The following is a 23818-nucleotide window of genomic DNA, read 5'->3' on the forward strand; positions in this document are numbered from 1 at the left end:
AAGGTAAAGGAATTAGTTTGTAAGAACTTAAAATCATTTCCTTAAGGAATTGGAGGAAACAAAAGAATAGCTAAATCAAAGTATGAAGTTTGATAAAAGTACCAAAATTTTGGGTGATCTTATCAATGTGTAAAGATCACAATGCATCAAAACTAGCCTTGGAATTGATGAAAATCAAAAGAAGATTGCTGCAAGTTCTGATGGTATAGATCTAACGAAGAAGATGGATGAAGAAAAAGACAAAAAGCTATGTTGAGACTCAAAAAGGAAAAGAACAAGGAGAAAAATGAAAAAGAGTACAAAATCCCATAGAAAAATAATCCACCACCATGCACAACCAAGTTTCAATATTCTTTCCACGGTTATTTCCTTTCATGTCATCAGTTTGGGCACAAGGCAGTAAATTGAGAATTTGTACAAGGAATTATTTTGAATTCATGAAGAGGAACTATAATTCATTCGCCCCTCTTATGGATTGTAATATCATATGCTATAAGTATAACAATTTTGAGCATGGAGCAATTTTTTGTAGAAGTAATTTTGCTAAGCCTCCAAGATAGAATAAGGAGGATGTTCATGAGAAGAAAAAGGATGAATCAAACAAGGTTTGGAAAAAGGCATGAGAAATGAAGGAAAGATACATGCTTGTACAAGTTGCACTACATGCTCAAGATGGGAAAGATCAATGGTATGTTGACAGTAGTTTCTCAACTTACATGATTGGTGACTTGAAAGTAAATTTCCCTCTAAAAGGAACAGTGAAATTTGGGGACAATGCTACAACAAACATAAAAGGTAAAGGCATACTTAGCTTGAATAATGAAAGAACTAAAACTAAGGTTATCCTATATGTTGAAGGGTTGAAGCATGATCTCCAAAGTGTGAGTCAAAAATGTGACAAAGAGCACACCTTCATGTTTCACTCTAGAGGATGTAAAATCATGAAAAATGGAAAACCAATAGTTGATGCTTATAAAATAAATAATAACCTCTATAGCCTTAATAAAGTATGAAAAAAGATGTATGGGGCAAGAATATGAGAGTTGATTGTGGCATAGGAAGATGGGACACTTGAACTTTGATAACATTGTGAAGATCAACAAAAAGCAAGCCATAAGGGACATGTTGAAAATAGCAAAGCCTTCAAATATTATTTGTACACACTATCAATATGGCAAACAAAAAAGGAAAACCTCCAAATCTAAGGAGTATTCTACGTCAAACCCTTTGGAACTTGTTCAAACCAATTTGTGTGGGCCAACAAGAACAAAAAGCTTGCAATATGAGAGTTATCTTATGTTGTTGAATGATGATTATTGCAAGATAAATTAAAACTTTTCTTAAAGAAAAATCTAAAGCCTTTGAAAATTTAAGGCATTCAAAGCCTTAGTAGAGAATGAAGCACAGGTAAAGATCATTTATGCCTTAGATCTGATAGAGGTGGAGAATTCACCTTAAATGAATTTGAAGAATATGGGATAAAAAATAATATTCAACCACAACTACTCCACAACAAAATGGAGTATTTAAGAGGAAGAATAGAACAATTCCAAGAATTGTAAGAGCTATGCTAAATGAATCAACGATAGCTGATGCGTTTTGGAGAGAAGTAATTCCTACAATTGTTTACATTTCAAATCGACCAGAAATTTGGGTGAACACTAGTAACACTCCATATGAACTTTGGTAGGGAAGGCCTACATCAATAAGGTATTTCAAGGTTTTAAAAAGCAAATTCTATATAAGAAGAGATGAGGAAGATTTGGGAAAATTTGATTCCAAGATCGATGAAGGCATATTCCTTGGATATTCCACAAGGAGTAAGGCTTATAAATGCTAAACAAAAGATTACACAAAGTCATTGAAAGTGCAAATGTGAGAGTTGGCAAAGAAAGACATCAAAACAAGATAGTACAAGAAATTGATTATGAAAAGGAAGAAAGTTGCAAAGAAGAATAAACGAAAGGATAAATTGAAACTAGAGAAGTTTAGCAAACAAATCTAAAGAGTCTAGCAAAGGCGCCACCCAAGACACCATCTAGATTTGTTTAAAAGAACCATCCTAAATATTTGATTATTAGAGATAAAGGCACAAAGACTTAGACAAGAAGAAGGCTTGCTAGTACATCACAACATGTAAACCTATGTTTTGTTTCCGAAGTTAACCCAAAGAACCTTTCAAAAGCAAATGAAGACAAGCATTGGATCAAGGATATGGAAGAGGAATTGTATCAAAACAAGAAAAATGAAAAATAGGAAACTTATTCTAGGTCTAAGGACAAAAAATATGATTGGCACTAAGTGGGTTTCTAGTAACAAACTAAATGAGGATGTCCAAGTTGTAAGGAATAAGACAAGATTGGTATACAAGGGATGTGCTCAAGTCAAAGGAGTTGACTTCGAAGAAACATAGAAGCCATAAGAATATTCTTAGCCCTTGTCAATTTTAAAAACTTCAAAGTCTATTAGATGGATGTAAAATTAGCCTTCCTAAATGGAAATTTGGAAGAGGAAGTGTACATTGAATAGCCTGAAGGATTCATTATATCAAAGAATGAGGATTATGTTTACAAACTGAACAAGGCTCTTTGCAAACTAAAACAAGTCTCGATGGCTTGGTATTCAAGATTAGACAAGTATTGATGCAAAGCCCTCACACACACCTAAGGACAAGTCCAATAGGGGTAGGCTTTGCCCCTTCAAATGACCACAAAGGCCCTACAAGGAAGGACTCCATACCTTTGGGTAGAACTGCTCACAAATCCACTAGGCTAACACCTACTCAAGATGAGTAAAAGGCCTCAACACCTTCAATACACCATTCCATGATTCCTACTCTTAGGGGCTTTGAAATTGGTCCATTCATGACTGCTAAGGACTGTTCCAAGCATTGGTTTAAGGTTTTGTCTTCAAATCCTTATACCTCCTTTGGAAACCTACCCCCTAGGCTAGTAGCCCTATTTAGCGAGAGAATTGACCTTAACTCCAAAATCTTCCACACACTCTGACAACCTACTCACCATTCCAGATACCCTTTTGGGAGTTACACTCATCCCCAAAATGGGTTGGAAAGATCTGCAATTTCAAGGTTTGAACCCCTTAGAGGCCTAGAGACCTAATTAGGGCGATTAGGCCTATTTTACAAAGCAACTATCACTTCTTGAAACCAAATTGCAAAATCAACTTCATGAGCATGTGGGGGATGGTGAACAACCTCTAATTCCAGGGTTGCACACCTAGAATCCACCGCTACAAATTTTTATGATGACTATCCTAATTTTGCTTAAGGTACTCACATGGGGATGCCTACCTAGATTTACCTCTTTCTCCTCACAACCTAGTCTCCCCTACAAAAACCCATGAAAATCCTAGAATACATAGGCCAATCCTGCACTCCACCAAAGGAAGAAGCTTCTAGAAGGAAAGAATGCAAGATATGGCCATTTTTGGCTAAAACCCTAGCCAAACCCTTACTTTCCGAGTTACAGTCAAAAAAATGAAGGGTTCTCCCTCCTAAAAAACGATCAAAGCCTCAAACCACCGCCAAAAGAAATTTGATTCAGCCCTCCAACTACTCCATGAATGGCTTTGCTCAATTCAATCCGTACAAAGACGTACAATCTCTACAAACTCAGAATTTCTGGGAAAACTTGGTTTTGTTTGTGTCTTATTGCATCAAAACTTCAAACCACAACCTCTCCAACCTTGGTAATCGTGTCCACGAGGCTTATAGCCCTCTTCAATGGTTACCAACCGAATTTGGAGGAGGTTGGAGCCGTTGAAAGGCTTACATCAACCGCATTTTGAAAAGTTGCATTTTTGCTCTCAAAAGTTGCATTTTTTGCATAAAAGTTGTCAAACACTACAAGTTTGGGATCCACACAACTTGGATCAACCAAACACCACTAAGACATCCTAAAAACCTATCAAACACAAAAACAAACATCCCACTACCCCTATTGACCACATTGTCCCAATTGGCTTATCAAGTTGCCTAATTAGTGGCATTGGTTTACATGGTGGGGTCTTTATTGAATACATGAAACTTGCATAAACATAAGACACTAAGACAAACACTATGATCCTAGTCTTCATCCTCAGATCCATGATTTGCTTGTTGAAGAGGTGCCCCTGCACTAAGTTTCGTTGAGAGCAAGGTTTCAAAAGAGGAATTGTGAATAGCAATCTATATATAAATAATGAAGGAGATAATTTGTTGATTATTGTGGTCTTTGTGGATGATAATTTGTTGATTATTGTGGTCTATTGAGGTCACACCCCTTCATCATGTATGCCCTTTTTGCAAGAGACACACCCTTTCCATCATTAGCATCCTTTGAAAGAGTGCAACTCTTCGTTATATATGCCCTTTGAAAGGGACACAACCTTTCAAGATCAGATCTGCACTTCTAATTCCCAAATTATCCCCCCCTCGAATGAGGTTCTCTTCTCCGTTTTATATGTCATGTTCAAGGGAGACACAACTTTTCATTTCATGTCTTTTGACTGTTCATTAACTTTAATTAAAATTAAATTATATTTAATTATATTCTTTTATATTTTAATTTTAGTTTTATTATTATTATTATTATTAACTCTTAAATTCTATTTCAAAGTGGGGACATTACACAGACATAGCTAGGATAGGCCCATATAAGCCTTGGTCTAATATTTCATCAATAGCTAGTACTATGGAATATGGAGTATAGATCTTTTAGACCCTTTTTGCTTGGGACCTTCAACCCTCTCCATTGAAAACGTTGACTAACCATAGATTTGATAAACCAACTATAATTTTTGCCTATTGGAAAACCACATTGGAGTTCAATTTTATGTTCGACTGCAGATGAAAATTGGGTGACTTTTAAAAAACTTATTATAACATACTATACAAAAATGATATACTTGAGTAAATAGATATTGGCATTTGTTATTTCATGGCAGCATAATATCTTCCTGTTACAGCAAAAAGGACCTATATATGATAATCATGTCATTCATGAACCATTGTGACTCTTGTTATATTATTACTCAATTCTTTTTCATTGTGATGTATGTATTAATTGTTTAGCTGCATTAGACGCTACTACTAAGATTTATGCTAAGCAAAGTAGTGCATTTTAGAATTCATAACAAAGGCAATGTAAGTTAAAATCATAATCATCTGATTTTTAAATGAACGAGAACGGGAGAATATCTTAAAGGTATAAATATCATAATAAATATTTTTAGAGTTTGAAAAGCCCTAGCAAAGCTACAATTCTAATGGAAGGTCAAAAGAACCTTTGAGGGGCCAATAGCTCAATACTAGAGTGCCCCAGCAGATCAAAAGGAGGACCTAGCTGCTCGATACCATTCAAGAAATACCAATAAGACTGATTATTAAAACCACGGCTCACAAAATCAACTATATATTTTAATGACTACCAGCGATTTTCCATACGTCAATTTAGATGATAGGTAATGCTTTAAACCCATATTAAATAACTCCAATACTGAAAAACAGAAAATCATAGTTTTCCAACGATTCATAATCGTCATATATTAAATGTAGCAATGTGAAACTTAATACCATGTAAGATTTCACAATAAGTAGACAATACAATATTAACTCAAAAGTGAAGATTGAGAAAGATGCATATCATTCATAGTTTGGGCTTTGGAGGCATTACACAACATTAATATTTTAGGCACCCCAACTATGCAGTAACCAGATCAGAGATCAATGCCTTTCAAATGAGGCCCCAGACCTGTCCTGGCATAGAAGAGTTTCTGTCTCAGAGTAATGTAGATTTTTTGCAGCTCAATAATCATGGTAGAGGATCGATCAATTAAAGGCAACAAAAGAACCTTGGTTTTACCCCAGCTATCATCCACCAAGCCATGGAAGCAATCAGCAGCTACAGATGCAAACTACGCATGTCTAATTAAGTCATTGTTGTACATAGTTATGATGAAGACATACAATTCCCTTTCAATGTCACTGACTGCCCACTCAATAATAATATTTTCAACCTGCAAACCCGAATAATTAATACATATTCCCTTCCCAACTGGTATTGGCCTCAATTTCTACTTTTCAACTAAGGTCCTCAAACACAATCTAAATTCCAAAGGCTTCCAAGCAAAAGCCAAGTTAAAGACATGAATTCAAAGCTTGCAAAGATAAATCACACAAGGAAATTACTTCACTTTCACCTCCTCAAGGATGTGATCGAAATTTAATTCAAACTTGAATTATATGGTCCAATGAGCCATGGTCAAGTGGCAGAGGGCTCACCTTAAGACCAAATTTAAGCCCCACTAACCATGCTTCTAATATTAAAGCAGCCTCATTAACACAATTTACATCCAAACATGGCTAGATATAAGTCCACTACGGCCTCTTGGTTCACAGTAAAGCTAAAAAGACAGCACAGGCAACAAAGAGTACGGAAAGGTGGCCGTTAAAACTGATTGATTTACAGTTGTATGGATTAAATAGATGTACACGGATGAAGGTGTTTTCTAGTTGACTAACACCAAGTACATCTGAAAAGAAAATGAATAATTGCAAAGAAATGTTCACAATAATTTTCACTGCTTCCTCACTGGTGAGAGTAATATGTCTCTAATGCTATATTGAATGAGGAATAATTTTTGCATAAGCAGTCTCAAAGAACCATTTGAATTTTGACCTATGTAGACAGAGAACATTTGCAAGTAACTAGATAAGTAGTGGATTGCTTCTTCAGTTGACATGATTCCAACATCTAGCAAATCATTCTCAACCAAGAGTTGTTAAAAATATAAATTGACAACCATATCAGTGATGAAAACATAATCCAAGTAGATGCTTATACTTAAATTGGCTTACATTGAGAATGTTGTAGATGCAAATTTGAGCTGGAAGATCTACGCAGGTAGCAAATACCTAATGGGCTTCAGTTTCTCATGTTTGCTGTGAAAACTTTGTTAACAAAATAAAACCAAACACAATCACCAACTTGGAAAAAAAAGGTACTTGATGACAATCATGGAGTGTCTTGAATTTGGTCTGATACTGCAAAAGAATACCAGCAAATTTTGGTATAATAATTACCCAGATTATATCTAAGGCAAGAAGCTTGCTCCCATTTATGGGATATATATGGAGCTTGAAACGCAACTCAAAAATCATATAGAGAAATGATAGTGAATGGAAACACCAAATTGCTCAACACATACCAGAATAACAGGTTGACAACTTCTTCATCCTCAATTACCTTGGTGCACATTATAAAGATTGCCAATTTGGAGAACTGGCAAACAACAACAAAGATGCAGTCACACTCAAACCAAGTCATACCACTAATAAAATTCGTGGATATAGATTCATATAATGGAAAGTGTATCAATAATCATAAAGTAACTCAAACTCGAAAAAAATCTGGTAAGCCTAAGAAATTGACTTGGATTCAAGGCTCGACTAATTTTCCAAACATTAGAAAAAACACATAAATTGTAAAATATTCTTTAAAAAATGCATAAAACTGAATTTAGATAACTCATAAGTAGTTTTCCTTCATTTAAAGATCAAAAATTGAGTTCAATACACATCACAATGTAATATCATATATAACATAGTTCGCACATACTCTAACTCAGTATCAAAAAAACTTTCAACTTGGCAAAACTCAGCTAATTAAAAAAATATTCAAACTACTTTAAAAACAAATTTTATGTAAAATACAATTTAAAAGCAAACTACGTCAAACAAATTTCCCAACCAAATACAATAGATCATGTGATTAGAAATCAATTGCCAACACAAGTGATAGAATGGATAACAACTCAACCTCAAGTGGCATGAGAGAAGAAATCACATGACAAAGCAATTGCTGCCAATAGAGAATATTGAGGTACACAATCTGTAAATGTTTGGCAAATATTTTGTAATTACATGACATAATCGATATGTGATGGCATAAGTTATCAGATTGCATGACTACATTCACATATGCAAGCAAGGACATCATTTCATGTAATTAGGCACCATAACTCTAGAAAAACAAATGATTCTGTGTGACAAACAAAAAGGCACCAGCAATGAACCCTAAACCATATGACAAAGGAAAGAAAATATGCATTCATGAAATTGCATGAATACCTTGTTTTTTCAATGTAAAATCCATGTTGAAAACATGTCCCCGCACCACAGCTGTGTTCCACAAGTTTTATGTCGTTGCGAGTACTCACACAAGTTTAGATATGAAACTTGCCAGTTGACTGTAATCAGAGTAACAAGTTTTTATCAGGGAAACTCAATGGAAACAAAAGCATACAAATACTCACAATGTAGTTGAACTATGATATATCATACATCAATATAAATAAACATTACAAATCTGTATTCATAATCTACAAATTGATTCCATGAATTAAACTTCTAAGTGGTTGTATGGGTGTCTTTTAATTGGATGGTAGTGATTCCTATTGAGAAACGATATCATTCTCAACCTCGGCCTCAAGCATATAATGTGCATCTAATGGCCCCCGTTCACACCTTGCCCTCTGCCTTCTTTGCCACACTACATCTGCTACCCATTATGTTGTCTCCCTCTCTAAATCAGCAATCTCATTGAAGAAAACATGGACTCCATATCCTCAGTAATCCAATCTGGAAATAGAGTAATGTCATCCAAGTCAGTCTCCTAATTTTTCTTCTACCCCTCCACCTTCTTGGCACACAAACAAAATGTGTATTGCACAAAGACAAGGTCATTCATATGCTTTTTGAGTCAGCTTGTTGCATTTTTTTGCGTGAATGACCTCAAATGTGTTACAATTGTTCTTACACCTAGAAACATTATATGGTTGAGCCAAGATGTAAATGATGGGGGGATTGAAGACTAGGTGTCATTGCACCAAAATCTTCCTGCCACAAATCTAAAAGGTAGTAAACTTTAAGATAAACTAAAGTTAAACATTAAACTTAAGTCTTAGTTAACTTATGTGTTTTTTAATCTAGTTGCAAAGTCACTCTCCTTTGAATGCTTAGAGGTGAAGAAAACAACCTCCCCTCTATGCCTTTATTAATCTACAATTCATCATGAATGATATCTAAAGGTTTTATCAAGATCATCCTCACCATACATGTGTTGGGGCACTACCTAACCTCCACATCTACCTAAGTGATCTAGCAAAGAAAATTTTTGGGATCAATTAGTAGGCAAGATAATGAATGTGTTGGTGGACATGTCTATTCCACCTTCAATCAATAATGCACTAAACGGGTTAGCTTTTTACTTGACCTATACAAACATTGAATGGCCTCCTTGGCTTTGTTTGTGGCCTTAAAGAACTAACCCATGAGCTTTTTCTCCCCATCCACCAATAGAATATAAAACAATAGGGAACATAAATTTACATTTAAAATCTGCAAATTGTAATATATATATATATATATATATATATATATATATATATCAGATATTTTTAATCTAAACTTTGATGACCTCATCCATGTTTTGGGCAAGAAAACCAAAAAAAAGGTCTTTAAAACACTCTTTCCTTCAGTCTTCCTCAAGTAAGGACTATACAACTACCTAGCCCTCACAAAAATCCACTTAAGAAATGGCAATGAAGTTGCAATACTTTGTAATGTGGTAAAATTGGCAGTAAATAGTGGCACTCTTGACTACACCAGCTCCATTCCATACGTGTGCTCTCTCATAAGATTTAAGATCAGGAATTTATAGATGTATTTTATAATGTTCCTTATATCTTCCACCACACTTTTGACCCACCCAAATTTTCCTATATCTTCACAAAGAAGGTCGATGCAAGGGGAAGGACAAGGGTCCAAAACAAGCATAGAGCATCTCACCTCAATAAGTCTACCAATGGCCACATATGTTGTTACATTGTTTGTCACAGCCTACACAACATTCTTCTCACCCACTTCTATACCACCTCTATAACATGTTGCATAGGGTTTCCACATTTTTCACTACATTGGAGGCATCAACTAACCTTGAGAACACTAATTGTCTGCATAAAGCCACAAGGATGTTTATTAGTGTGTGACTATGATTTGTCCACCCCTCAAACAAAATACTTTAGTCCTTCTTTCGCCAAATCTCCTTTTGCTCTTGAACTAGAACCTTAGTATTTATGACATCTTTTGACAATGCCCACTCAACTCATAAGGGGCTTAGTCCTCAAACCCCTTTCCTACTACATTCAATGAAGTAACCAATGCCTCCCAATAAGGGCTCCTTGAAACATTAAATGGTTATGTTGTTGTACCAAAATTTAAAACATGCCAATTTGGCCTCATTATGCTTTTTTTTTAAATTCCATGGGAAAAATGAAAAAACCAAGTGACTATGATTGTGAACTATAGTTACCTATAGTATGAGATCCCTATATCCATGGGGCCAATGCAAGATGACGAACCCCCTATATTTTTCTTTGACCCTATAGAACTAATGAGAATTCCCATTACATCAATTATCCTCTTTTTATCACTTCTCATCATAAGATGCAAGGAAAGCCTTAATCCCTCGCTCAACCTTAGGGTCTTTTGCATTACATATGTGCACATTCTGGCAAAGGTCCATAAAAGGTGAAATTTGAGGCAGCTGCCGTCTCCTCTCATATGCAGTCCACAATAGCTGCACCCTACCATTCCTAGCTTTGTACCTATTGTGATATGATCTCCTAGCAAGGCCCCTAGGCTTGCCACCAATTATGTTGCTTGTGGATGCCATTCTTCTTTCAAAAAAAGAAATGAAACCCTAGCAAAAAAGAAAATCAAGAAAACATAAACACTACGACTAGCAGGAAAGTCAAAAATAAATTTTAAAAAAGTAAACTCTATAGCTAGAATGACAAAAAAAAAATAGAAAAGTTGTTACATAGCTTTCAAATGCTCTTGATAAATTTGCTAAAATCAATCAATAGTCACTTGGAATCACACAATATTGCCTACTAACAAACGCAATTTTCTCTATAGGTCATTTGGTTGAAAGTGTTGTTGCTTACACTGTTGTGTTTTTGTCACTGATGTCAATTGTATGATTTTATAATGCATTATTTGAAGCTGCGTGGATGTTTTTCGAGGTGTATGTTTGGCTGTGTGGAGTATTTGGTTTGCTTTATTATCTATTGACATGTCATCCTGTGACTTTTTATAAGCTTGTGGTCTTCAAACTGCATCTATCTGTCTTCGTTGAAAGGAAAGCAAATTGTGTTTTGATAAAGAATTTTTTTTTGCCAGTTCTGGACATTCTTTCCTTGGTGGGTTTTCGCTGCAGACACGTCATTTTATTTTTTTTAAAGGGTGATATAATGTGCTCAAGCCGTAACGTATCTGAGCATTCATTGTGTTGGTTGGTGATTTGAAATAGTCAATATGCCTATTGTGTTGACACTGAGGGTGGAGTCGGTTGATACTATATATGCCTAGGTTGTGTTGTGAAGTATTCACACATCGCCCCATTGCAAATGGGGACCCCCCACTTTTTGCTTTCTAGGGTTAGCTCTTTTAGTTTTGTTGTTGGTCGTTTTAGTGTCTTAGCCTTTGCATTGAAGGGATTGAGTTTCTCAAAGGTCATCAAGCTAGGTGGATCTCCTCAAGGTGGAGTGAAGGAGATCAGGGCAGTTGAGTTATTAGGGGTTATTTAGATCATTCCTAGGCTTTTTGTGTACTATCTGGTCACGCTTCAAGTTGCTAAATCAAACCTTGGTTGAATGCATAGTGTCCTCCTAGGTCCCATCCCTTACATCAAGGTCAAAGCGAACTTGCCTTAAAAGTCTGGAATGTCATCCTGATCTTGAAATGTCTTGAAATTTGACTAAAGTCTGGATATTTGAAGGATCCTCCAAAAACTAGATTTTGCATTATAAAAACTGGAGGTCCGAAACCACTCTCAAACATCTTGACAATATATATGGAATATAACTTAAAGTATAAGAAAGAAAAAAGATATAAGGAAATGTCACTTATATTCCATATATAAATCCTGACGGGGAGACTAACTTGTCAAACAACTTTATGTTCAAAGACTTTGGAGCGAACTTCACCTTTGAGCGATTTGGAGCGAACTTCATGTTGAAGGAGAGGTGAGTGAACTTCATGATGGAGGAGAGATGAGCGAACTTCATGTTGAAGGAGAGATGAGCGAACTTCATGTTGAAGGAGAGATGAGGGAAAGCGAAGTTGCTTTCTTCACAAGTTTACATTTTAAAGCAAAATTGACAACTTCATGTTCAAGCACTTTGGAGCGAAATTCATGACCTAGCAAAATGAAGCGATCTTGAGAGTGAAATATATCAACTTTGTGCATTGAAGGAGAAGAGCGAAGTACTTACTTCATGAGTTGAAGGGAGTGAGCGAGGTTTTAACTTCAATAGTTGAGAAAGGTGAGTGAACTTCATGTTTCCACCAAGGAGAGCGAATTTCATAAGCATGAGCGAAATTGAATAAGAAAAGGATAATCACCTAAAGAGGACACAATGTCAAACGAACTTCAACTTCAAGGAGAGAGGAGCAAACTTCATAAGTTCAAGGTTTGGAGCAAATTTTCTACAATGGTAAACTTCATGACCTAGAAGATTGGAGCGAATTTCATGAATAAGCAAGGTGATTGAAACAAGTTGCAAGTACTCCATCTAGAGCAATCTTCATCTTCAAGCCTACACAAGCAAATCTCAACTTCATGAGCTTCACAAGCTCAACATGTAAGAGTAAACTTCATGATTTGACCTACATGAGCAAACTTCACAATTTGAAGGGTATGAGCAAAGTTCGAGAAAATGAAGAGGATTAAGGCGAGAGAAACTTAATGACCATCAAGGATGGAGTAAATTTCAAGGCCCCCTCCTATGAGCGAAAATCAACTTCGAAGTGCTCCTTCATAAAGGCGAATTCCTCTAGATCTTCTTATCAAACTTGCAAAACACATAAAATCAAGGGATATATCAAGCTAAGAAGAACTATCAAAGTTATATATTATGTATTTGATATCATGTTTGTTTTGGTTTTTAGATGGGAGAGGATGGTGATTGCAAAGAAAAAAGGAGGAAAGTTGTAAGACCTACACCACCTTGCAAGAGGAGAAACTTCACGACCAAGAGGAATTTTAACCTTCACCGCACCATGGAGACATGAAGAGATCAAAGGAGTGAGAAAGAGAAGTTATACAATCACTCAAAAGCAAGCAAGCAAAGATTCAGCTACATCAATAACTCCCATCACAACGCGAGCTAGATAATGTTGAGTATCAAGAGATACCTCTCAACATCCCTTCATCATGAGGAATCAACTCAAGTCTACAAAGTGCAAGAGTGAAGTGGCATCCCAGATGGCGTTCCAGTCACCATTCCTCCAATCAATGAAGTCCACATCAATGCATCCAAGTTCAATGAATCAAGCTCACCAGTGATGGCACAAACTCTGATGCACCTACCCCTGATATCTATTGGTCCACACTTTCTGAATGTAATTTTCTCATTGGCTAAGGAAAAGTTTGTTGTAACGAACCCTAATTAGGGTTTTCATAGTAAAATCTTGGCCATTGATGGAAAATCAATCCTGGCCATTCGTTGTAAATGAGCTCTCTATAAAAGCTCAAACTCTTCATCTGTAAAGGCTAATAGTTAATAGTTAATAGTTAATAGTTGGAGAATTAGAATAGCAATTAGAATAGAGTAGATTAGGAGAGGGAAGAATTGTTGGTATGACTTGTAAATGAGATACTCTTTTCATTGAAGTTATGGTGAAATTTGTTATTTCAACAAGCCTCAAGGTTCTACTTCTCAATTTGCTTTTATGTTTGTTAGATTGAGTGGAGGAATATGTTGAATGTATTCATATGGAATCCGTTTTATCCATACCACTAGCCTCTTGTTGCTTCTAAGTGTGCCTTGTGTGGTCAACTGGAATGATATGAGCTTAACTTCGAATCGTCCTACACTCATTGCTTATGCATTAACTTGAATGGTGATCAATGTTTGATGGTATTGATTCGGACATCCTTGAAACGTCCTTAGAAGATTGCACTGAGCTTGTGTCAAATTGTTCAAGTTGATGATGAGACCTCACTCAGTAGTATTCCATCTAGTCATTCATCTATGTTCTTACATTCTTAGGACTAGAATAGACTCTCTCAAACCCTACCTCTTTTGCTCTTTTTTATCTTCCAATTGAGTAGATAGGACCTAAGTTCCAGCGAATCAAGCATTCAAGCATTCGAATGTAAGTCCCCTTGTGATTCCAACATAATTACATCAAACCAACTGAACTTATCCACACGTAGAGACCCTACATTCAAGAACCTTGGAGTCTTCTCAAATGATCCTTAAGCAAATCTTCAGCATCCGAGAGATTTTGTTCAAGAGAGGATAAGATACTTATGGTATTTTATTTTGTGTTCGCATGTGCGTAAAAAACACATCAACAGGTTGTGCGTTTTCTTTATATCCTTCAGTTATTCTTATGATGACACACAGAATTCCGTTTCAGACACTTCAGCCATTATGTATTATTTCTTTCAATAAAAAATGGCTTGACTTACCTGGCAATGATCACACAAGTGGTGACTTGTGTATTAACAAAAAACATAATCTTCCTTTTGGAATTTGGATTCGCCAAAAACCGTTTTGAAAAATCTTTTGTGCGCTACAGGTGTATATCGCCTTGGTGTGTTTGATAATCTTCTGTGCGCTGCAGGTGGATATCACCTTGAAAAATATTCTTTAAGTTTCATCTCAGTGTTCTTCATTTATAGCTCCTGTCAGTGTAACTGAAGCATAATGATTATCGTTTTGGTGTATTCTGTGGGTAGTCGAAAAAGATATACTGAAGTCGATATGACTTTGTGATAAAAAAATAGTTTTCAGAAGTTATATACAGTGACTTTAGTTTTTATTCTGAAATGGAAGTTACAATTGCAGATAGATTGCAACATATGAGTTCAGCAGTTTGTTCTTCATTTTTTCTTGACTGGGAATTTCGACTGCAGCTGTTATTATGCATTTTCTTAGTATGGGTGAAAAAACTATGTGAGAATATGTATCGCAGTGTTCTATCCTTTATATGACTGAAGTCTTTGCTGAGCGTGTGAAGTGGAAATGGTCTCAGTGCAGTGAGTGAGCTATGCATCTATGAACTTCATTCTCCCTGCGGATGTGTGTGCAGCTATGAAGAAGAAAAGCTAAGTGTGTTTTGAGCTGTAGATTTCAAACCAGACAGTATTCTGAATGTGTTGTATCAAAATGATGGAATGTATTATGGACAGTTGCAAACTCCTGTGTATTGGTCTTTGTTCAAAGTGTGCAGAAATACTATTTCAATCAGTATGACTGTGTTCTGAGCCGCGAGAGTTTTACTTATGTTAAAGTAAAATAGAGAGCTTGCATAGTTATTCAATCTTTGATTTTGTACTTAGTGTATTTGAATTGGGGCTCATTAAGATTGCAGTCTTCGTATTGAGTCGGTGCTCATTATGTGAGTAGGAGCTCACTTCTGTAAAAGGGTTGGTGCCCGTTCTATTATTATGAAAGTTTTCAGTGCCGTGGTTTTTTACCCTATTGGGTTTTCCACGAGATAAACCTTGTGTTCTTCATGTGGTCATTATTTCAACTCTTTTATTTGGCTCTTTGTAATTAAAAGTTACCAAGATACTGATTCACCACCCCCGCCCCCCCCCTCTGCAAGCCCCTCAGTATTTTTGTTCTGGTTTTCATACACAACATGCCCTAGTTTCCATCAAAAATTGGGGAACCCTTTTTTTGAGGTCACCATGGCCTTTAAATATACTGATTTTGGTTCTACATGTGTGCCCCTATTGTTGTATGTAAATTATTCATAACACTATTGACCAGTCCAAGAGTAGTTATTTAAATAATCATCACTTTTATTTGTCTCTTGATTCAATTTTGTGTTCCCTCAATGGCTTTTTGTTCCTATAGTTTGAATATGAAAAGTGCCATATGTTTAAAGCCTGCAACTTGCACCCTATTTTAATGTTTGAAGACTTTGTGTTTAAACCCTACAATACATGTTTAACTTTACTATTAAGAATTATATGTTTGGATGTGCATAGTTGGATTTCCTCTAGGGTAATGTATGACAATTGAGACAAATTGGTGAAAGAAGGTAGATCATAACTTTGTATTCCCCCATTTAACCCGTGTTTGTTCATTTTAATTCAATTAATGCAAAGTTCGTCAAATTGGGTTGTAACTTAGTGAGCCTTGTGTAGACACCAAAATAAAGTCACTTTCACCATCATCATCTTGTTATGGTCCATTAGTACATGTTATTGGCTTATCACCCGTTCATCATGTAGGACCCCTAATTCCTAATATTTTGATTAGGTCCTAGTTAATTTATTAAAATAGGAAAACATTATTCATCAGTTTAATAAACTATTATATGTTTATTTGTCCATTAATTATCCTTTTAATTCCATTTATATATTCATATTTATCCACACATTTATTTATTTATTTAATTATTTATTTCAACCATTATCCATTAATAAATTAATTTGATGTTAATTTCCACTTAATATGCACCTATAATTCATTTAATTGATTATTAAATTATCAAAATCCATTTCCCCTAGTTAACTGCCTGATTTAATCAATTCACTCAAACTTACTCCTAATCTCACTCATCAATATAATCCACTTCAATCATTCATGCAATCACTTAACTATTCCATGCATATAGTCAGCTCCCCCTAATTCTCTCATGCACTCAATTAATTCATCAATCAAATCCATCATCTCCCTAGTGAATTTGAGTTGAGTAATAATAATTATTTTAATTAAAAATCAAAATATTGTGTAACTCTCCCATGCTTGCCACATCTCTTCATCAACTCCCTTGATCATGGATCAGAATTGAGATTCTAGATTGAATGTTAACCATTCATCTAATTCTTGTAAAATCCTATAAATTAAACCCATTATTCATCATTTCACAAGCATTCATTTACACATCCATATTCTGCAATTTGATTATGATATCTAGGGAATGCAATTGTTATGCTAGTGAATTGAGCACCTACATTTCAAAATGAGCAATGCCTCATATTGTGCTCAATCTAAGGTTTGCATATGTAGAATTTAAGAGTTTTTGATTATTTATTTTGATGCTTATTAGTTTATTCTATTTGCATGCATTCACCTTGTTTTAAACCCATGCAATTTTGTTCTATCCAAAAGTTGACTTGCAATGGGTTACCAATCACTTGCTGGAGTAATCAGGACATTATTTAATTATTTAAATAATTAGGTCATTAAATTACTCTATTCACTTAAGCTAAACTTAAGTGCTTTTATCTTTTATTAGATTAAGTTCACTTAGCTGAGCTAATCTTTAGTTCTTTGAGCTAATTTTAATTTTCAAATTTTAGATTAGATTTATCTTGCTTTTTATAAAGCAAGTCATCCATTCATTGAATTCATAGGGTTGAGCTAATAACTCCAACATGGTATCAGAGCATGGATTCAACAAACTCCTTCTCAAGCTTTGAGGGTTTCTGATGATGTGTTTTTCATGCACATGCAAACACAAAATAAAATAACCAAAAGTATCTTATCCTCTCTTGAACAAAGTTACTCAAATGTTGAAGATTAGCTTAAGGATCACTTGAGATAACTCCAAGGTTCTGGTATGCCGGGTCACAACGTGTGGATAAGCACAATTGGTCGTTGTGATTGATGTTTCATCAAGGGGCCTTTATGAAGTGCTTTACAGATGATATGCAATGAAGTTCTTTCCTATTACTACTAGATGTTTATAAAAAAAGTGCAAAAGATAAGAGTTTGAGAGGTGCTAAGTTATCCTAGGAATGGATGGATGAAGGACGATTTAAGTGAAACTCTACTAGTCTTAGTATTGCCATACAAGAACAACTCTACCAAAACTAGTGCAATCTTCTAAGAACATTTGAAGATTTCAAAACGTTGCTAAGCCTAGACACCATCACTTCAATGCATATCCATAATTAAGCAACAATTGAACTTAAGCACTTTCAATAATTCCAGTTGACCACGCAAGGCGCACTTACAGTCAGCAAGAGGCTAGTGGTATGGATTAGGAGCTTCACAATAAATCAAGTACAACATTCCATCATTCAATCTAAACACTTAAACCAACACCAAAGATTGACTTGAGAGGATGAAAAACCATGCAAGAAGCTTCAAGGATTGAATAGATTGAATAGAAACACCATAACTTAATGTCTTATTAATCCAAAAGCAAAGTAACAACAATTCTTCAAGTCCTCTTATCTCTCTTGAACACTCTCTTATAGCTAATGTCTAATATCTAATCTCTCTCTCTCTCTCTCTAACTTCTTACAAAATGAAATGAGTGGATTTTATATATCACTCCCAAATACAATGAAGGGCCAAGATCAAATGAAGATAAAGGGCCAAGATTTTGCCACCTAAACCCTAATTAGGGTTTGATACAAATGAAACCCTATCTAGATAAACATTATCATGAAATCAACCAATGAGAAAATAACATGTGTTGGCACAGAAACCAAGGAACATCCTCCAATGAGAAAATGAGTTGCCAAGTAGGATCATAGCAAACTGTCTTCTAGAATCTCGTTTCCTTTCTCCCTTTCCCTTTTGGCATATTCAATGAATCCAGTTGTTATGCCCTCTATCTTAGTCATTGGAACTTTTGGTAGAGTCTTCAACTGTTCTTCCATGTGCATGACTTCCTCGAAGGCTTTGACGATAGCATTCTCCCATTCAGGTTCAAGCTCTTATGTTTTGCTGGCTAATACTACAAGTGCGAGCATATCATCCAATGCCTTTTGGTAATCATTCCATCAATTCCATGAAAGATAACTTTTATTCTTTCCTCCAATTCTCTGGCTTCTATAATCATTCTAGGATTGATCTTCCTTTCCAAGACAATATGTGCTACTTCCACTATCTTTTCATGAATAAGATGTATATCATCTTGAACTCGACTACATCCATTTCCAATATCTTCGAAAATGATCTTCTTTGTGCGAAGTAGACTACTCCAATGTAGAAAGTTGGGCGTAGATCCTTCTCTTCTTATTTTCTCTCTTGCTAAAACTTCCCTGGGTGTTTTCCTTATTACTTGCAGGACTGGGATGATAACACCTCTAGTATGAGCAAATGCCTCAAAAGCTTCTATAAGGACATGAGTCCTTCCAAGGACCTTTATGACTGTATCAAGTGTCTTCATTATACCTTTCATGAACTTGCTAACTTTGGTATATGAGTCTTCTATCCATGTGTCCATCAATTGTGTCGAATTCCTCATCTTCTCCATATGATCAACCGATTTCGCAGGAAGCAAAGGTGGTGGTGTAGCTACTGGATTCTGTTGTCTCAATGGTACTTGGAATTGTTGGAAGTAGTTTCTCAATGCACTTATCTCCTTCTCTAACCTTTTATTCTTCTCTACTTCCATTTTGAGCATATCATTGATTGTCCTCACTGAATCATTTGCATCACCTATGACTTGCTCGGAGGTGAGTGGACCCAAATCAATAGTCTCCATATCATACTCATCTACTGTGATTTCATCTTCATACTTGTCAACATCAAAGTAGCTATTTGTAACTTCCGAGAACCTGAATCATCTCTGATCACCTTAGACATCTTAGTAGCTTTCCTTTTCTCGGTGACCTCTTGAGTCTGACTTAGAAGGCTCTCTAAGTCTTATGTTTGTTCTTCATCAACTACTATCCCTTCTCTGGCTAGCCTTTCCTTAATCCATTCAGGAATGGATGATCTCCCTTCTTCAACTTGTGTTTCTTCAACCATTTGCTCTTCTCTAGGTGGGGAGGTGGTCTCATCATTGTCTTCCTCTTCATCTTCATCAATCTCTTGAATGTGAGGAGTGATATTCTTTTGCTCTTGTGATGACTTTTCTTTGCCTTTAACATTCTTAACTATAGATTCCATTGATTCATTTGCTCCTTGACTCGATTCCTTATCTATCATTTGTTCTTCATGCCTTTCATCCTGATTCAACTCCTCTTCACGCCTAAAGGAAGTACTAGGAGGATGAATGCAATTTGAATAATGTTTCTTCTTTGATGACTCCTTTTCCCCACGATCATCTTTTCTCTTCGAACCTCTTGAGTGAGATGATTCAAAAGAACTTCCACTAGCATTTGCATCATCTTCATTGTCTTTCCCTGCTTCTGAGTGGAATGTCATTGTTACATTTTGCTCTTTCAATTTTTGATGCTGGATATTGTTGTGACCATTTCACACATCGCCCCATTTAAATGGGGACCCCCTCTTTTTGCTCGTTGTTGCTCGCCTTTCGCTCTGCTTTTTAGGGTTTTGGTAGTTTGTCAGTTGTCTGGATTTAGGGTCAAGCCTTAGGGTTTCTGTTTTGTCGTTTTCAGGCCAAAGTCCAGTCAATCTTGAGAGTTTTTCGAGCTTCCTTTCGTAGGATGCAAATTTTGAATAAAGTGAAATCGCTAGAGGCTAAGTGAGTTGGTCTATTTTCAATTGGAATTTTGAATGAAGAGTCTAAATTTGTCTAAGTGTGAATGATGAAATTGCGAATTTTGTCCAATTGAGTGATTTTGACCAAATTTTGAAAATTTTGATATTTGATCCCGGGCATTGGAAATGACTTGTTTTTACCTTGTGAAGTGATTAAAATCCCGAAATCATGATATTTTGGCCTGTAGGAGCAAAATCGCTCCTGTCCCTCAGTGAAGGACCGGAGCTCGTTTCCAAAAATCTTACTGTCCCTGCAGGATCAAGATGATTTTTTCAGTTGGAAGTAGTAAAGGGAGGCGTGATCTTTCCGTTGAATATAATTTGAAGAATTTCATGAGCACGGAAATGTCCCAGGAGTAAAAATCGCTCCTGTCCCTCAGTGAAGGACCGAAGCTTAAAATCAAACATCACCTTGTCCTTGCAGGATTTGAACAACTTGACAATTTGAAGAGGTCAAAGGAGATACATTTCATCAATTGAATATAATTTGGAAACGCGAACAAGAGGAAAAATGAACCAAAATGTAAAATCGCTCCTATCCCTCAGTCAAGGACCAGGGCGAAATTCAGTGTAGCTCCCGTCCCTCTCCCAGGGACCAGAGCGAAATTCCTCATAAGGCAAAATTTGGGTGAAGATTGAGCAAGTTTTAGGTTTGAGGCAAGAAAGGAGGGTGAAATGAACCTGTTGAATACAAATTGAAGATTACAAGACATCAATAGGAGACTCAAATTGGCCTAGGCGCTCCTGTCCCTCAGTCAGGGACCAGAGCGATTTTTGCCTTAGGTCAATTTCCTGCCAAGTTTGAATGAATTCCAAGCCATGAATGAATGAAAGGATGCATTACAAGACCGTTGAAGATAAAATTGGAAGTTGGCAAAGTGTGATGGAGCCTACAAGTCTAAATTCGCTCCTGTCCCTCAGCCAGGGACCAGGGCGATATGTTAGTTATGATGCCTTTCCTCCAAGTTCAAACCACTCCAAGTCAAGGTGAAGGGTGGCAAGGACATTTTGAAGCGTCTCAATGAAGAACGAAGTATCAAAGGTCGCCAATATTGAAAGAATTGCACCAAATATCCTAGTTCGCTCCTGTCCCTCAGGCAGGGACTAGAGCGAAAGTGTTCAAATGAGGCCAAGTTTGGATTGCTATCCACATTTTGAATATTTGAAGGGGAGTAAGGAACATCGTTTTGCACTTTGAAGACAATTGCAAGTTAATATGATGAAGATTTTTGCACTAAAAACCCAAGTTCGCTCCTGTCCTTCAGTCAAGGACCAGGGCGAAATTCAGTATAGCTCCCGTCCCTCTCCCAGGGACCAGAGCGAAATCTTCACAAAGGCTTAGATTTTCAAAGGTTTATCAAGTATCAAGTGGCCAAGAGGGATCAAGGGACTTCATTTTACACGATGAAAGCAATGGCAAGTTGATGAAAGCAAGCATGAGCCCAGGACATTGAAGTTCGCTCCTGTCCCTTAGTCAGGGACCAGGGCGATATTTACTATATTTGCCAATTCATTCAAAAATCATGCCAAGACAAGGTTATGCGAGGTCACAAAATATCAAAGGTATCTTAAGAAGATGATATGCAAAGAAATTAAGTGTCAAAAGGTGATCAATTTGAACAAGGAAGCTATATCGCTCCTGTCCCTCAGTCAGGGACCAGGGCGATTTTTCATTAATCACTCTTTTCCTTCAAGGTCACGTCAAAGCCAAGGTACATAAGATCAAGGATATCATTTGGAAGGCGACACAAGAGAAGTGAACGTCAAAATATTACCAATTTAGGCTAAGGTACAAAGTTCGCTCCTGTCCCTCACTAAGGGACCAGGGCGATAATCTATTTAAGCATCAAAGTGCCTTGTAAAGACCAAGTGAAGTAAAGGTAGAATGAAGAAACAACGTTCTTGTTTGCCTTATGATAAAGATTGGTGATCGAACAAGCAAGATCAAGGAGAAAACACCTAGATCGCTCCTGTCCCTCTCCAAGGGACCAGGGCGATATCACCTCAGGAGGCATTCATTTACAAGGTCAAGTTAACCAAGTTTGAAATTCCTAGCAAAAATGCCAATTTCAACGTAAGGATGGAGATTTTGAACGTCAAAAACACGAGATTCCAGGCTAAAATGGTAGATCGCTCCTGTCCCTCAGTCAGGGACCAGGGCGATGAGGTTTGTACTTTTCCACCTTCAAATTTTGGCGCTAACAAACATTTTTTGAATTTTCATTAAATGCTAAAAATCGACAAAATTAAAAATTCAATTAAATAGCATTTAAAAATTGCGCTTGGACATTAATTAATTGATTTTTGCCTTTTAAAAAATCGAGTTTATTAATTAAAAAACGATGGCAATTAATTAATTAATTATTATTTTTAATGAAAAATGGAGCGCTTGGGTTTATTTTACAAAAGTCGGCCTTGTTTTTTTATTTAAAATTTGTTTTTAATTGCTATATTATAAAAGTCGGCCTAGAGGTAAATGAGAGGTGAGCGCTTATAAAGGGAGGGTGAAAATTGTTATTTTCACATTATCATTTTATCATCTCACATGCGATCTTGGAAGGAGAAGTGCGAATTGTGTTTAGAGAGTGCGAATTTAGCAAAGGAAGGCGCGAGCATCATCAAAGGAGGTGCGAACCTTAGTTTCCATATTGAGCGAACTTGCCAAGGACATTGAAGATCACGTCAAAGACATCCCCAAGGGTGGCGAATTGATAAAGAGGACGTTCATTTGAAGGAGATCACGTTGAAGCCATCTAATTTCGATTTTTGCCTAGGCGATTCTTTTTTTTTGCATTTTAGAGTTAGCTCTCAAGTGAGGTATGGCGATGTGGTCCCTTGTTTTAAATTTTGAATTTTGATCGTCATTGCCTTAAGTTTTGAATTTTGAAATTTTGAATTTCAATAGCTCAATCGTTTTTGGGAAATGATAACTCAAGGACTTATCATGAAGTTTCCTAAAAAATTGATCTCTAATCTATGTTTATACATTGCAAAATCTATTACTTATTGTGAAATGTTGTGTAGGTGTTACAATGGCGACTCCCAGGCTCGAAAGATCTACAAGTCGAAAAACTCTTCTCAAGGAAAATCAAGCCAGATCAAGGACGGTCTCATCAAGGACGATCAAGCAAAGATAAGGGCAACCTCCTCCAGTCTAGCGTTGACAAGGCAACCTCTTCCAATCCAGCCTTCCAAGGCGAGGTACATCAATCATCCTGCGAATCAAGGACCGAAGGAGTTAGAACAAGAGCTAATTAAAGATAGCTTCTCAACGACATCAAATTGAATATCTACCAAGCTACAAGTGTCAGACGAGGTGGCATCC

General features: G+C 36.3%; 1 protein-coding gene across 6 annotated transcripts in view; it reads right to left on the reverse strand.

Annotated features, from left to right (window-relative positions):
* Positions 1-5615: 5615 nt before the first annotated feature.
* Positions 5616-23818, reverse strand: part of LOC131029545 (pentatricopeptide repeat-containing protein At5g16640, mitochondrial) — a 107531-nt gene continuing 89328 nt past the window's right edge. For 5 of the 6 annotated variants that reach the window (XM_057960054.2, XM_059221535.1, XM_059221534.1 and 2 more), the window contains 3 exons: positions 8129-8247; positions 7207-7280; positions 6024-7042 (listed from right to left, as the gene is read on the reverse strand). The gene's annotated coding sequence lies outside the window, so the exon portion shown is untranslated. The other variant, XM_059221536.1, reaches the window with a different exon arrangement.

This window comes from Cryptomeria japonica, chromosome 5 (genome assembly GCF_030272615.1).
Source record: "Cryptomeria japonica chromosome 5, Sugi_1.0, whole genome shotgun sequence".
NCBI classification, from domain to species: domain Eukaryota; kingdom Viridiplantae; phylum Streptophyta; class Pinopsida; order Cupressales; family Cupressaceae; genus Cryptomeria; species Cryptomeria japonica.